The sequence below is a fragment of the Lepus europaeus genome, chromosome 4, assembly GCF_033115175.1.
Source record: "Lepus europaeus isolate LE1 chromosome 4, mLepTim1.pri, whole genome shotgun sequence".
Taxonomy (NCBI): Eukaryota; Metazoa; Chordata; class Mammalia; order Lagomorpha; family Leporidae; genus Lepus; species Lepus europaeus.
Window position 1 is genome coordinate 6146377 of NC_084830.1, and position 13514 is coordinate 6159890.

Below are 13514 nucleotides of genomic sequence, written 5' to 3' on the forward strand. Positions count from 1 at the left end.
GCAATGATATCTTAATCATGATCTAGTAATCTTTAGTCCAAGAAGATCATGACAGTTTCTTTGGACACAGAAGTCAGAGTTTGATGCAGTTAAAGTGGTTAAAAATCTTAAAAGCAGAGACAAAGGAGTTGTTCAGAGGGACCAAGCTGCATTTGATCCATCCTGTATGTTTGTCATGCTGGCTGGATCACGTTGTGCTGAACACAAATGCACAAGCTTATCTAGAGAGCAGCTGTAGAACTGAATGATATGGTTTGAGTTGCACTGGAAGATGCTGAGAGAGATGTCTGTGGAGAGTATTGGATTTAATTTATGTCTCTTGCCACCCTAAGCATCTGCTATGATTTAAATGTATCCCTCCAAGGTACAGGTGTTAGAAATGTATTCTCCAACTTTGTATGTTATTGGAAGTTAGAAGTTTTGATAAGGTCATGAGGGTGAGACTCCCATGGTGGCATGCATAGTTTTATAAGAGGATGAGAAAAGGCCAGAAGTAGCATTCTTGATGTGTTTCACCATCTGAATCCATTCACCGTGCTACAATATAGCAGCAAAGTCCTCACCAGGTTCTTGCACCATACTCAGTCTTCCCACCACTAGAACCATGATGTAAAAAATCTCTCTCCTGTAAAATGACTGTCTTTGGTATTTTTTTATAGGAACAGAAAGCTAATAAAGAAAGTATTCAACTGAGACACCAGAAATGCCGTATCTCAAAAGGAAAAGCATGACTCTAAAGGAAGGGTGTGTCTAGACATACTCACAACAACAAGAAATTAAGCCTTCATAAGATCTACAAGAACAAAATATGAGTCTGGGACCCTGCCACTTGCTGACTGGAAGGAACTCCCATTTCCTTGCCCTCCAACAAGGAAACTTATTTTTATCAAAGCCAGCAATTGTATATTAGCTAGCAAAATGGAAATCATAACCTATTGTAACCTAGTCTCAGAAATGGCTTTTATAATATTGTCTGCATTTTATTGAATAGAAACAAGGCATAAAGTGAGCCTAAACTCAAAGGGAGTTCATTATAAGAAGGGCAGGAAGAGAGAATAACAAAAGATGGGGATAATCGAATGTCAAATTAGATGTCGGTATATAACATTAGATATTATAAATTAAAATCACAATGAAACGATAGTTCACAGGCAATATCCAGATAAGATTAAAATGTTGTAAACATAAAACGCTATTGAGTTATGTGGAACCAGTAGATGCCTTATACATTGTTGGAAGGTTAAGAAATAGTGAATCACTTCGATAAATAGTTTAGCAGTTTCTTATAATGGTAACCAAACTTTTATCACATAGCCCAGCAATTGAATTATAAGTATTTACCTAAGAGAATTTAATATGTACAAACACTCATGCAGTCATTTGCCACAGAATAATGTCTTGGTTAAGGAAGGGCAAAGTACATATTGGTAGTGATTATAATACTGTGAGAAAAAAAATCACAATCCCATCAAGTGACATTTTCACACAAAAGTCAAATGTATTATTCATATGTTTGTGGTAAATCTGGTATAAAAAATAAACTGTTGAGGGCTGGCACTGTGGTATAGTAGGCTAAGCCTTTGCCTATAGAACCAGCATCTCGTATGGGAGTTGGCTTGTATCCTGGCTGCTCCTCTTCTGATCCAGCTTTCTGCTATTATCTGGGAAAGCTGTAGAAGATGGCCCAAGTGCCTGGGCTTCTTGCCCCCACTTCATGGGAAACCTGGAAGAAGCTCCTGGCTTCTGATAGTCCCAGCTCTGGTCATTGTGACCCTTTGTAAAATGAACTAGTGGATGGAAGACTTTTCTCTTTGTCTCTTGCTCTCTGTCTATACCTCTTCTTCTCAAATAAAAAAATATAAATATAAATAAAATAACCTACTGAGTTGCCAGTACTGAAAAATATTGCAATAGAATTATGTACAGTACATAATATTTGATAAAGATAATAAGCAACTATGTTACTAATGCTTGCATTTACTATGCATTTTAATATTACTTTACAGCATACTCCATATTGCTTTTAAAAGGTTTGATATAAGGAGCCTCAAATATGTTTTAGAAAATGGAGCCAGAAAATACATTGTTATGATTGAAGATGGAAGCCCCATGCTTGTGACAACCCTGAAGCTCTTCCATGGGAAAAGATGTGGAGGTGAAGTTGTTGACCCCAGAACCTGTGTAGACCGAGGCTAATATCTGTCTTTGTATCTTAGTTTATAACAAAAATGTTTAAAAAGTAAAAGTAGACAATATTTCATACTGGCACAAAGCTTATGAAATAAGGAGATAAAAAAAGAAAATATTTTTGTCTGTGTTTTAATCTAGATATTATAAACATTAGAAGAAGAGTTTATCAAGTAAATAATGTATCGTCAGCTAATTTTTTATTGAAGAAAGAAAAAAGTGTTCTCATGAATTCGGTGTAGCCTGTGTGCACTATCTCTAGAACTCACTGTAGTGCACAGTAAGGCCTTCCTCTCACTCAACACTCATTCCGATTCACCCAGAACAACTTCCAGGCTTCTGCAAGCTCCCTTCGTAGTAAGTACCCCATCTTACACAGGTGTCCCAATTTGGACCCTTTTAAAAAAGTTTACTTACTTATTTTCATCTAGTTTGAAGGCAGACTGACAGAGGGTGATGAGTTGGGGAGAGAGTGAGTGAGATCTTTCATTTTCTGGTTCACTTTCCAAATGCATGCAATAGTGACAGCTGGGCCAGGCTGAAGCCAGGATTCTCAAACTCCATTCAACTCTTCCACGTGCAAGTCAGGGTTGAGAGCCATCACCTGCTTGCATCCTAGGGTGTGTTTTATCAGAAAGTTGCATGAGAAAGGAAAGATCTAGGACTGCAACCAGACACCCAATATGGGATACAATCATTCCAAGTGTTGGCTTAACCTTATGTGCCACAATACCCAGCTCAACAACTCCTTGAAGTGATTCATCTTAGGAAAAAATAAGAAAATGGAATTCGTATTTTGTAACCAATGAAAGCATATTTATACACATTTTAATATTAGGGGAAATGCATTTCACAAAATCTCAACAGAAATGGGAGCATGCAATAATACGGAATATAGGCTCTGTTAAGTAAAGAAGGCATTTTGGAAAAAGATGCTGATAGTAAAATGAAAAAGATGTTTTCATTTGTTGTCCTGATGGTCTGATCACAGGTGATTTTATTTCTACTTCTGTGCATTTTTGAACATTTCCATCTTCCCTACCACTACTAGTATTATTTTTATGTACAAATGAATATTAAGATAAAAATTGTGAAAACATATTGAAAAGCCAGGAGGATGGCTGAACAGCAATAAGCCACATTGACCTCAGCCATAAAAAGGAACAAGAAAAAAAAGGACCACGTTCCCAGAGAACTGATTGAGAGAAATTTTCAGTGAGGAACATACAGAACAGAGAATCTCTGGGGCACCAATGAGAGAACACAGACACAATACATACCATGCTGCCAGTTGCTCCCGCATCTACGCAGCTGGATCCTGGCTGGGACGCACAGTCTTCAAGGTAAACTAGGAGAAGGCTGCTCAGGCTACCCAGCTCCTGTCACTGGCAGTTTTGACTGAGAGAGATTTACATGGTCCTCACTGTCTTTTTTTTTTTTTTTTAAGATTTATTTGAAATTCATAGCTACACAGAGAGAGGAGCGGCAGAGAAAGAGAGGTCTTCCATCCGATGGTTCACTCCCCAATTGGCCGCAAAAGCCAGAGCTGTGCCTATCTGAAGCCAGGAACCAGGAGCTTCCTCAGGGTCTCCCATGTGGGTGCAGGGGCCCAAGGACTTGGGCCATCCTCCACTGCCTTCCCAGGCCACAGCAGAGATCCAGATTGAAAGAGGAGCAGCAGGGACCAGAACCGGCGCCCATATGGGATGCCGGAGCTTCAAGACAGGGCGTTAATCTGCTGCGCCACAGTGCCGGCCCCTGTTTTTGTTTTTGTTTGTTTTTTAAGATTTATTTATTTATTTATTTGAAAGTCAGAGTTACACAGAGAAAAGGAGAGAGAAAGAGAGAGGTCTTTCATCCACTGATTCACTCCCCAACTGGCTGCAACGGCTGGAGCTGCGCCGATCCAAAGCCACAAGCCAGGAGCTTCTTCCGGGTCTCCCACGTGGGTGCAGGGGCCCAAGGACTTTCCCAGGCTGTAGCAGAGAACTGGATCAGGAGTGGAGCAACCAGCACCCATAAGAGATGCCAGCACTGCAAAGCAGCGGCTTCACCCGCTACATCACAGTGCCAACCCCAGCCCCCACTGTCTTTGGGTCTGACAGTAGGGTGAGTTGGGTCTGAACATCTACTTCACTCTGTGAAGGAAAACCGTGTTGCATCCTCCACTTTCCCCACCAAATCACAGAGTGAATTTGTTGTGGTGGAGTTGAAGCTGACTCCGTTCTGACTCGGGAAGCAGCAGGCAGTCCCACTGCTGCTGGCGGCTTCCAGGATCAGAGCTAGGACAACTTACGTGGTCTAGAGAACAAACAACTTGTGTCCTGGGACATGAGCATTCTGGGCATAGACCATGAAGCTGAGAGGGTGATAGGCTGCAGCTGGGTTCCTGAGCTGCCACCTGGTTTGACTGCAGAGACCCAGAGCTCCCTGCACGTTGGGGATGGATCTTGCAGAGGGGTTTGGAGTCACACCCTGAGTAGGTCAGTGCTCTGTGTGGTACATGCACATGGGTGAGTTGTTCTGGCAATGTGAACTCATTCTAGAATCTGAATCAGCTGGTCAACCATGGCATAGAAAAGGGCTGGGACTGTGAACACTCTAGTCAACTCCAGATTCCCTTCCTCTCTCTGATTGGAGCCCTAGGTGTTCCACCAAAGCTAACTAGGGTGCGTCACTCTGGCCAACCTACAAACGGTGGTCTGAGCACCCTGCCTCACCTAGCACACAACACTGGAAGTCTTAGAATATCACTTTATTCTAAGCCTTAGAATGCCACCATGTGCCAGAGGCACAATTCTAGGAATAGTTTCTTCAAACAAATAAAAATCTGTCAGAGAAGATATTAATGAGAGATTCCCCAGATGCACAAAAATCAATGTAGGAACACAAGAAATATGAACAAAGAAAGCAATATGACTCTTCAAAAGGGACACAATAATGCATTAATATTTTGCTGTGAAGAGAGGAGATTGGTGAATTGTCTGAGAAAGAATTCAAAAGATTGTTTGTAAAGTCACTCAGAGACACTGAGAAACAAATGAAATGAGGAAATCAGTACATGACATGGGTAAGAAATTCTGCAAAGAGATAGAGTTGTTTAAAACCAAAACAAATATTAGAAATGAAGTATTCAATAAGTCAAACAAACATGCAGTACAAATCCTTAACATACTTGGTGAGGCAGAAGAAAGGATGTGAGAATGTGTGATCTACAAGAGAGGTCTTTTGAAATATCTTAGACAAGAAAAAAGAAGGAAGATGAGGAGGAGGAGGAAAAGGAAAAGGAAAAGAACAAAAAGAAAAAGAAAAAAATTAAAAATACCAATAACACTGTTTTGAGATCTATGGAATATCATCAGATAGTCAAATATGTGTCTTAGGATTTACTAAAGGTATGGGAAAAAAAGAATGGTTTAGAAAATCTATTCAATGAGATAACAACAGAACTGATGCGAAAAGATATTCCATGCAGATAGAAATCTAAAGAAAGCAGGAATAGCTATACTCATATCAGACAAAAATTGTTAAAGGAGACAGAGAAGGTCATTATGTAATGATTAAGCAATCAGTTAAACATTTAGCTATAACAAATATATATGCATCCAATGTGAGGACAATTATATAGAATAAGTGCTATTGGATATAAAGTGGGTCATAAGTTTCAACACAATAATACTGGGGGACTTCAAACCCTACTTTCATTAATGAACAGTTCCATCAGGCAAACAAATCAATAAAGAAATAACAGAGCATATATATACAGGAGTAAATGGACCTAATGAGTATTTACAGAACATTTCATCCCACAGCAGAGGACCACACATTCTTTACGGCAGTGTATGAAACATTCTATATGACAGACCATATAATAGGCCATAAAACAAGTCTCAATGAATTAGAAAAAAATTGAAATCATGCCATGTATCTTTTCTGATCACAATGGAAAAATTCTGCATGTGAACAAGAAAATGAACTTTATAAAACATACAAACATATAGAGATTGAATATTTTCTTGAATGAACAGTGAATCAAAGAAGAAATCAAAAGGGATGTAAAAAATTTCTTGAAGTGAATAAAAATTCAGACACCCCATATCAAAATTTATGGGATACAGCAAAAGCAGTTTTAATAGGAAAGCATATAGCAATCAGTGCCTATCTCAAAAAAAATCAGGAAGATATCCAATAAATGATCCCACAGAGTAAGTCAAGGTTTCTTTTTGAAGCTGACCCAGTCAATATTTTGGCACTATGCTTGCAAGGGTCCCTTAATAAATATTGCCTTGGAGTGATTCATTTTTTCTGAGTCTTATGAGACTGTACATTGTCATAGCTCAAAAGCCATCATTGAGAGCCTGGCATTGTGACACAGTGGGTTGAGCCACCATCTGCGTCAACAGCATCTGTTATTTAGTACCAGCTTGAGTCCCAGCTACTTCAGTTCCAGTCTAGCTTCCTCCTAAAGTGATAGGAAAGCAATGGAGATGGTCTAAGTCCTTGGGTCCCTGCAACACATATGAGAAAGCCACTATTTGCTGCAATATCTGATACTTGGCCATTGTCTTCTTTTGTATACCCCTATTACCAGAACCATTTAAAAATAAATGAGACTAGTTCAACTTCTAATTTTTCCAAGTTAGCTTCTCAAATTCCTTCTAACTATATTCAACTTTCCGTTAAACATGGATTTCTATAATTTTACTTTTATCATAGTAATAATCATAGGAAGTTTTATATTAGAATCATTTTTTAGGTAAGCACTTTTGTCTATTAACTATGAGCTCTTAGAGTAAAGAAGCCCTGTCATTTATCTTTGCACCCTTTGCAATGGTATTTCTAATATCTCAAACTCAAAAAATGTTCAATAATGAAATTTCTGGTTTTAACTTTTAGAAAACTGTATGAAAGTATTTCATTTGGTAATTTGTGTCTTTAATTCAATAAGCATCTGTTGCAACAATTAGATGTTGAGCTCTGCATTTTCTAAAAAGGTTAAAAAGATAAATAAGGAAAGATGATACATTAAAAAGAGCTTGACATCTGTGTATGGTTTGTATAGAAAAGTAGGAACAACATTTTTTACAGACAGGCAAAATATTTCTGAATAGAAGTTGTCTGCACAACTTGAATCCTAATTACCAAAGATGCAACTAAACTTAACTATGATTGAACTTCAGAAAGAGCATGGAAATTTGCCATTTTCCTGGTCTCTTTTCAGGGAATTCTTGAAGTCTTTGTCATCCGAACAGATATGCAGACATGGTTGTGTGTGTGTGTGTGTGTGTATTTACCAATGAACATGCTATTACAGAGAAGCACAAAGGTGAAAAATAGATGCAATCTTGTTATCTCTAAACCAGAAGACATTTTTTTTTGTTTCAAATCATCTCCCTTGTGTGTATGTGTGTGCCTTTTGTGAGATTGTGTAACTTGTGAACTGACAAATTTGAGTTAGATGTTTTAGTGTTAAGGAAGGGAAATAACCAACCATGCAGCATTATATTCTATCTGGATCAGTGTGAAGTTTTGTCAACTCTTAATACAAATTAAGAAAGAATAAAGGGCCAGCGCCGTGGCTCACTAGGCTAATCCTCCGCCTAGCGGTGCTGGCACACCAGGTTTTAGTCCCGGTCGGGGCGCTGGATTCTGTCCCGGTTGCCCCTCTTCCAGTCCAGCTCTCTGCTATGGCCCAGGAAGGCAGTGGAGGATGACCCAAGTGCTTGGGCCCTGCACCCCATGGAGACCAGGATAAGTACCTGGCTCCTGCCTTCGGATTGGCGCGGTGCGCCAGCCGCAGCACCCCGGCCATGGTGGCCATTGGAGGGTGAACCAACGGGAAAAGGAAGACCTTTCTCTCTGTCTCTCTCTCTCACTGTCCACTCTGCCTGCCAAAAAAATTTTTAAAAAAATTTAAAAAAAGAAAGAATAAAGAGTTGACAGAAATAATCCTAATTCAACAAGTTCACCAATCTTTAAGCACTCCAATAACTATTGTTTCACGGAAAGCTCATTTTTTTCTGAAAGAACTTAACAGATCTCCCTTCTCAACTGTCTTCCTCTTCCTCTTTCTAATATCCCTTTACCAGAAAGCACTGATGGGAATTACTGTGTCATTTGCATATCTATTCTATAACAAAGACAGAAAATACTTTGTCACCTCAGCCTCTCTAGTAACCTAAGCATTCCCCTGCAGATCCTTCTGGCTCACACGGCCATAAGACATGACTCTTGGGGAAACATCTGAGCATATGTTTAGCATGTTACATGATCTTCTACACTTGGCATGCAAGGCTTCCTCTGTTACGGAACCTGCAATACTGCCATGTTCAACTGACTGAAACTTCAACATTCAATACTCCCCAAACATAGCACAGGCAATGATAACTTCATGGCGATCTGTAACTTGTGGTTTATTTATTTATTTACTTATTTTTAAAATGTATTTATTTTACTTGAAAGGCAGAGTGGGAGAGAGAGCAAGAGTGAGAGAGAGGGAGTGACACACACACACACACACACAGAAAGAGAGAGAGAGAGAGAGAGATCCTCCAACCACTGGTTCACTCCCCAAAAGGCCACAAATGGTCAGAGCTGGACTGGGCCAAATAAAGGAGCCAGGAGCTTCTTTCTGGTCTCATGTGGGTAGAGGCCCAAGACCTTGGGCCATAATTCACTGCTTTCCCAGGCACACTAGCAGGGAGTTGGATCTGAAGTGGAAGAGCTGGAACTTAAGTATGTGTCCCAGGCTGAGGCTTTACTACTCTGTGCCACACTGTTGGCCCCAACTTGTGGCTAATCAAACATTGTTTTCAGGAAATTTTACATACATAATTATATATATATATTACATATAATAATATGTACATTTATCTTTAGCTATTTATCATTGTTTATAATATAGAGTAGCCTATAATAAAATAACATCCACTAGGGGAAACAGATAAAACCTGAGCAAATGATTAAAACTTCTCACCATACAATTTAAAGCATAAATTTATCAACATTTAAGGTGCAAAAGATTATTCAGTTCATATATCTCATGTCCAAATGAGAAAATTGTAAATAATTATTCATTTATTTAATTAGTCAATAAAATATTCATAGAAATTACATCCATGACTAGCATTTATATATCCAGTACTCACAGTGTGTCAGGCACTGGTATGATGATTTTATCTGTATGATTGACTTATTTGGACACTTTGTCAACATCTATGAGATTACAGGGACTGCTGTACCCTCAGCATGAGGTGGTGAACTTAGAACCTTCTCCTTAGAGCTTCTGCGTTAGTGGGATACACAATATACAATGAAGATATGCAATCACAACAGATTCTTCTCAATGTCATGACAAAATTAAATAGTATTATAATTCAGAGGTTAACTGAGATAGGTATTTTATTCAAGGTTTTCAATATAGTCTCTTCTGGGTTGCCATATAAAATGAATTAGCCCTGTGAAAAGAGAATTTTTAATGAAAACATGAGATAAATTATTAGGGGCTAGATCATTCATTCTCATTGACTTTGGTTATATATTTGAATTTTAGTCCAGATTTAATAGGATGATGTTAAAGAGGTTGAAGCAGGAAGAAGAAATTATAAAATTTGCATTATTAAAAGATGACTCTCGCTGCTTTATGGAGAGTAGTCTGGGAAGAAGCATAAACTTCACAGAGACAAATTAAGAGGTGATGTAGAGATCCAGGCTAAGGAAACCAATAAAGGGACCAACACAAAAGCTGTGAAGGCCGGCGCCGTGGCTCACTAGGCTAATCCTCCGCCTTGCGGCGCTGGCACACCTGGTTCTAGTCCCGGTCGGGGCGCCGGATTCTGTCCTGGTTGCCCCTCTTCCAGTCCAGCTCTCTGCTGTGGCCAGGGAGTGCAGTGGAGGATGGCCCAAGTGCTTGGGCCCTGCACCCCATGGGAGACTAGGATAAACACCTGGCTCCTGCTTTCGGATCAGCATGGTGCGCCGGCCGCAGCGCGCCAGCTGTGGCGGCCATTGGAGGGTGAACCAACGGGAAAAGGAAGACCTTTCTCTCTCTCTCTCTCTCACTGTCCACTCTGCCTGTCCAAAAAAAAAAAAAAAAAAAAAAAGCTGTGAAGAAGAACATAAGACACGAGTAAACCTCACTTTCAAAGGTAAGTGCATTACTAGAGGATGGGAAGAGAGCGGGAAGCGAGAGCAGAGGAAGACTGCATGACAGGAAGCAAACTGGAGCAAGTAGGAGGGAACAGTTCCAGTGTGTCACAGCACAGGGGAGCAATTGTAGTCTCCAAACACCTATTACATAAACTGTGACCAAATAGTAGAGAGGCATTTGAAAGCCCTAATTGTAAAGAAACTATAAATACATGAAAATGCTAATTGTCTTGATTTTGTCACTATACATTGTATACATGTGTTGAATTATCACACTGCATCCCATACATATTATAATTATTAAGTGTTATTTAAATATAAGTATATAAACAGAATTAAAGAAATTAAATTCTGGCATGGTGGTGATGAGGATAAAAGATGTGTTGAAAGACTCAGGAAGACAAGGGGAAGTGAGACATATTAAACAATCAAACATTGAGCTCTCTGAAACCTATCCAGTCTCCTCCCCCATAGGCATTCAAATTCAAATGACAATGCCAAATTGGATCTGTGGGTGTGAAAGCCTAAATTAAAGGCCGCAATTCTTGAATATATAAGTATTGCAACCACAAGACTGCATGAAATCACCTCAGGAAAAAATATAAAGTAGAGAAGTTAATGAGCTAAAGGACAAAACCGAAAGACCTGCCACCATTGCCAGGCAGGGGGGCTGGCATTATGGCATAATAGATAAAGCCACCACCTGCAATGCCAGCATTACATATGGGTGTGATTCCCAGCTTCTCCCCTTACTATCCAGCTTCCTGCTAATGGTCTGAGAAAAGCAGCAGAAGGTAGCCCAAGTGCTTCCCCTGCCACCCACATGGGAGACCTGGATGAAGCTTCTGGCTTCGGCCTACTCAGCACAGGCTGTTGTGGGCATCTGGTGGGTAAACCAGCAGATGGGTGATCTCTCTCTGTGTCTCTGCCTCTTGGCCTATAACGCTGACTTTCAAATAAAATAAATAAATCTTTTTTAAAAAAAAGAAATCAGGCAGAATAGGAATTTCGAATCAAGAGACCAAGAAAGAACCACCAGTGAAGAAGGAAGGCACTAAGGGAGTATAGGATTCAAAAAGCAGAGAAGGAATTATAAATCTGCAGTCATGATAGTTATGTTCTACAATATTCTGTCGAGTGGCTAACAGTGTGGTGTAGTGGCTAAAGCCCCTGCCTGCAGTGTCAGCATCCCATAGGAGCACTGGTTCTAGTCCCAGCTGCTCCACTTCCAATTTAGCTCTCTGCTCTGGCCTGGGAAAGCAGTGGAAGATGGCCCAAGTCCTTGGGCCCCTGCACCCACGTGGGAGACCCAGAAGAAACTCCTGGCTCCAGGCTTCAGATCGGTGCAGCTCCAGTCATTGCGGCCTTCTGGGGAGTGAATCAGTGGATGGAAGACCTCTCTCTCTCTCTCTCTCTCTCTCTCTGCCTCTCCTTCTCTCTGTGTGTGTAACTCTGACTTTCAAATAAATAAATAAATCTTTAAAAAACAATAACATACACTGCTGAGTCTTTGATTTTAAAATAGATTAGATTAATTGGATATTAATTAATTAATGTTATTGGATAATATTGTTATGAAAGTAAATAGAGAAAGAGTCCAATATGGGATAATAAAGTAGGCATGTCTTATGCGTTCATGTATTAGTATTTTCTTTGTATTATCTTTGCTACTATATTTGAACATGCTTATATAAAGTACACTTATACATCAGGAGGAAGCTGTGGTAATGGTAAGAGAAGGGTTTATACTGCATATTCTTGAAAGGATAACCAGAGATTTAGAAACAAGAAGATTTATTTCAATTTTCAAAGTTAAAAAGGGAATATAAATGGGACAAGAATAAAAGTCTATTGATTTGTGAAAAGAAATATTATATTGGAAAGAGATTTGCCTTTAGATTAGTTAAAACTACTTGTAATTTATTTATTTATTTATTTATTTTTTTGACAGGCAGAGTTAGAGAGAGACAGAGAGAAAGGTTTACCTTTCCATTGGTTCACGCCCCAAGTGGCCGCTATGGCTGATGCATTGCAGCCGGCATGCTGCGCTGATCCGAAGCCAGGAGCCAGGTGCCTCCTCCTGGTCTCCCATGCGGGTGCAGGGCCCAAGGACCTGGGCCATCCTCCAAAGAACTCCGGGGCCACAGCAGAGAGCTGGACTGGAAGACGAGCAACAGAATCCGGCTCCCCAACCGGGACTAGAATCTGGGGTGCCGGCACGGCAGGCAGAGGATTAGCCTAGTGTGCTGCAGCACCAGCTATTATTTCTTTTTTTACCATTTATTTAATAAACATAAATTTCCAAAGTACAGCTTTAGTATTACAATGTTTTTTCCCCTCCAAAAACTTCCCTCCCACCCGCAACCTTTTCATCTCCTGCTCCCTCTCCCATTCCATTCACATCAAGATTCATTTTCAATTATCTTTATATACAGAAGATCGATTTAGGATATATTAAGTAAAGATTTAAACAATTTGCACCCACAAAGAAACACAAAGTGTAAACTACTGTTTGAGTACTAGTTATAGCATTAATTCACATTGTACAACACATTAAAGACAGAGATCCTACATGGGGAGTAAGTGCACATTGACTCCTGTTGTTGATTTAACAATTGACACTCTTGTTGATGGCATCAGTAATCTCCCTAGGCTCTTGTCATGAGTTGTCAAGGCTATGGAAACCTTTTGAGTTCACCAACTCTGATCTGATTTAGACAGGTCATAGTCAAAGTCAGAGAAGGGTACCTCCAACTTTGATGGCCCGTTCTTTCTGCTGGGATCTCACTCACAGAAATCTTTCATATAGGTCATTTTTTTTTTTTTTGCCAGAGTGTCATGGCTTTCCATGCCTGAAATACTCTCATGGGCTTTTTAGCCAGATCCAATTGCCTTAAGGGCTGATTATGAGGCCAGAGTGCTGTTTAGGACATCTGCCATTCTATAAGTCTGCTGTGTATCCCGCTTCCCAGGATGGATTGTTCTCTCCTTTTTAATTCTATCAGTTAGTATTAGCAGACACTAGTCTTGTTTGTGTGATCCCTTTGACTCTTAGACCTATCAGTGTAATCAATTGTGAACTGAAATTGATCACTTGGACTAGTGAGATGGCATTGGTACATGCCACCTTGATGGGATTGAATTGGTATCCCCTGCCACGTTTCTAACTCCACCATTTG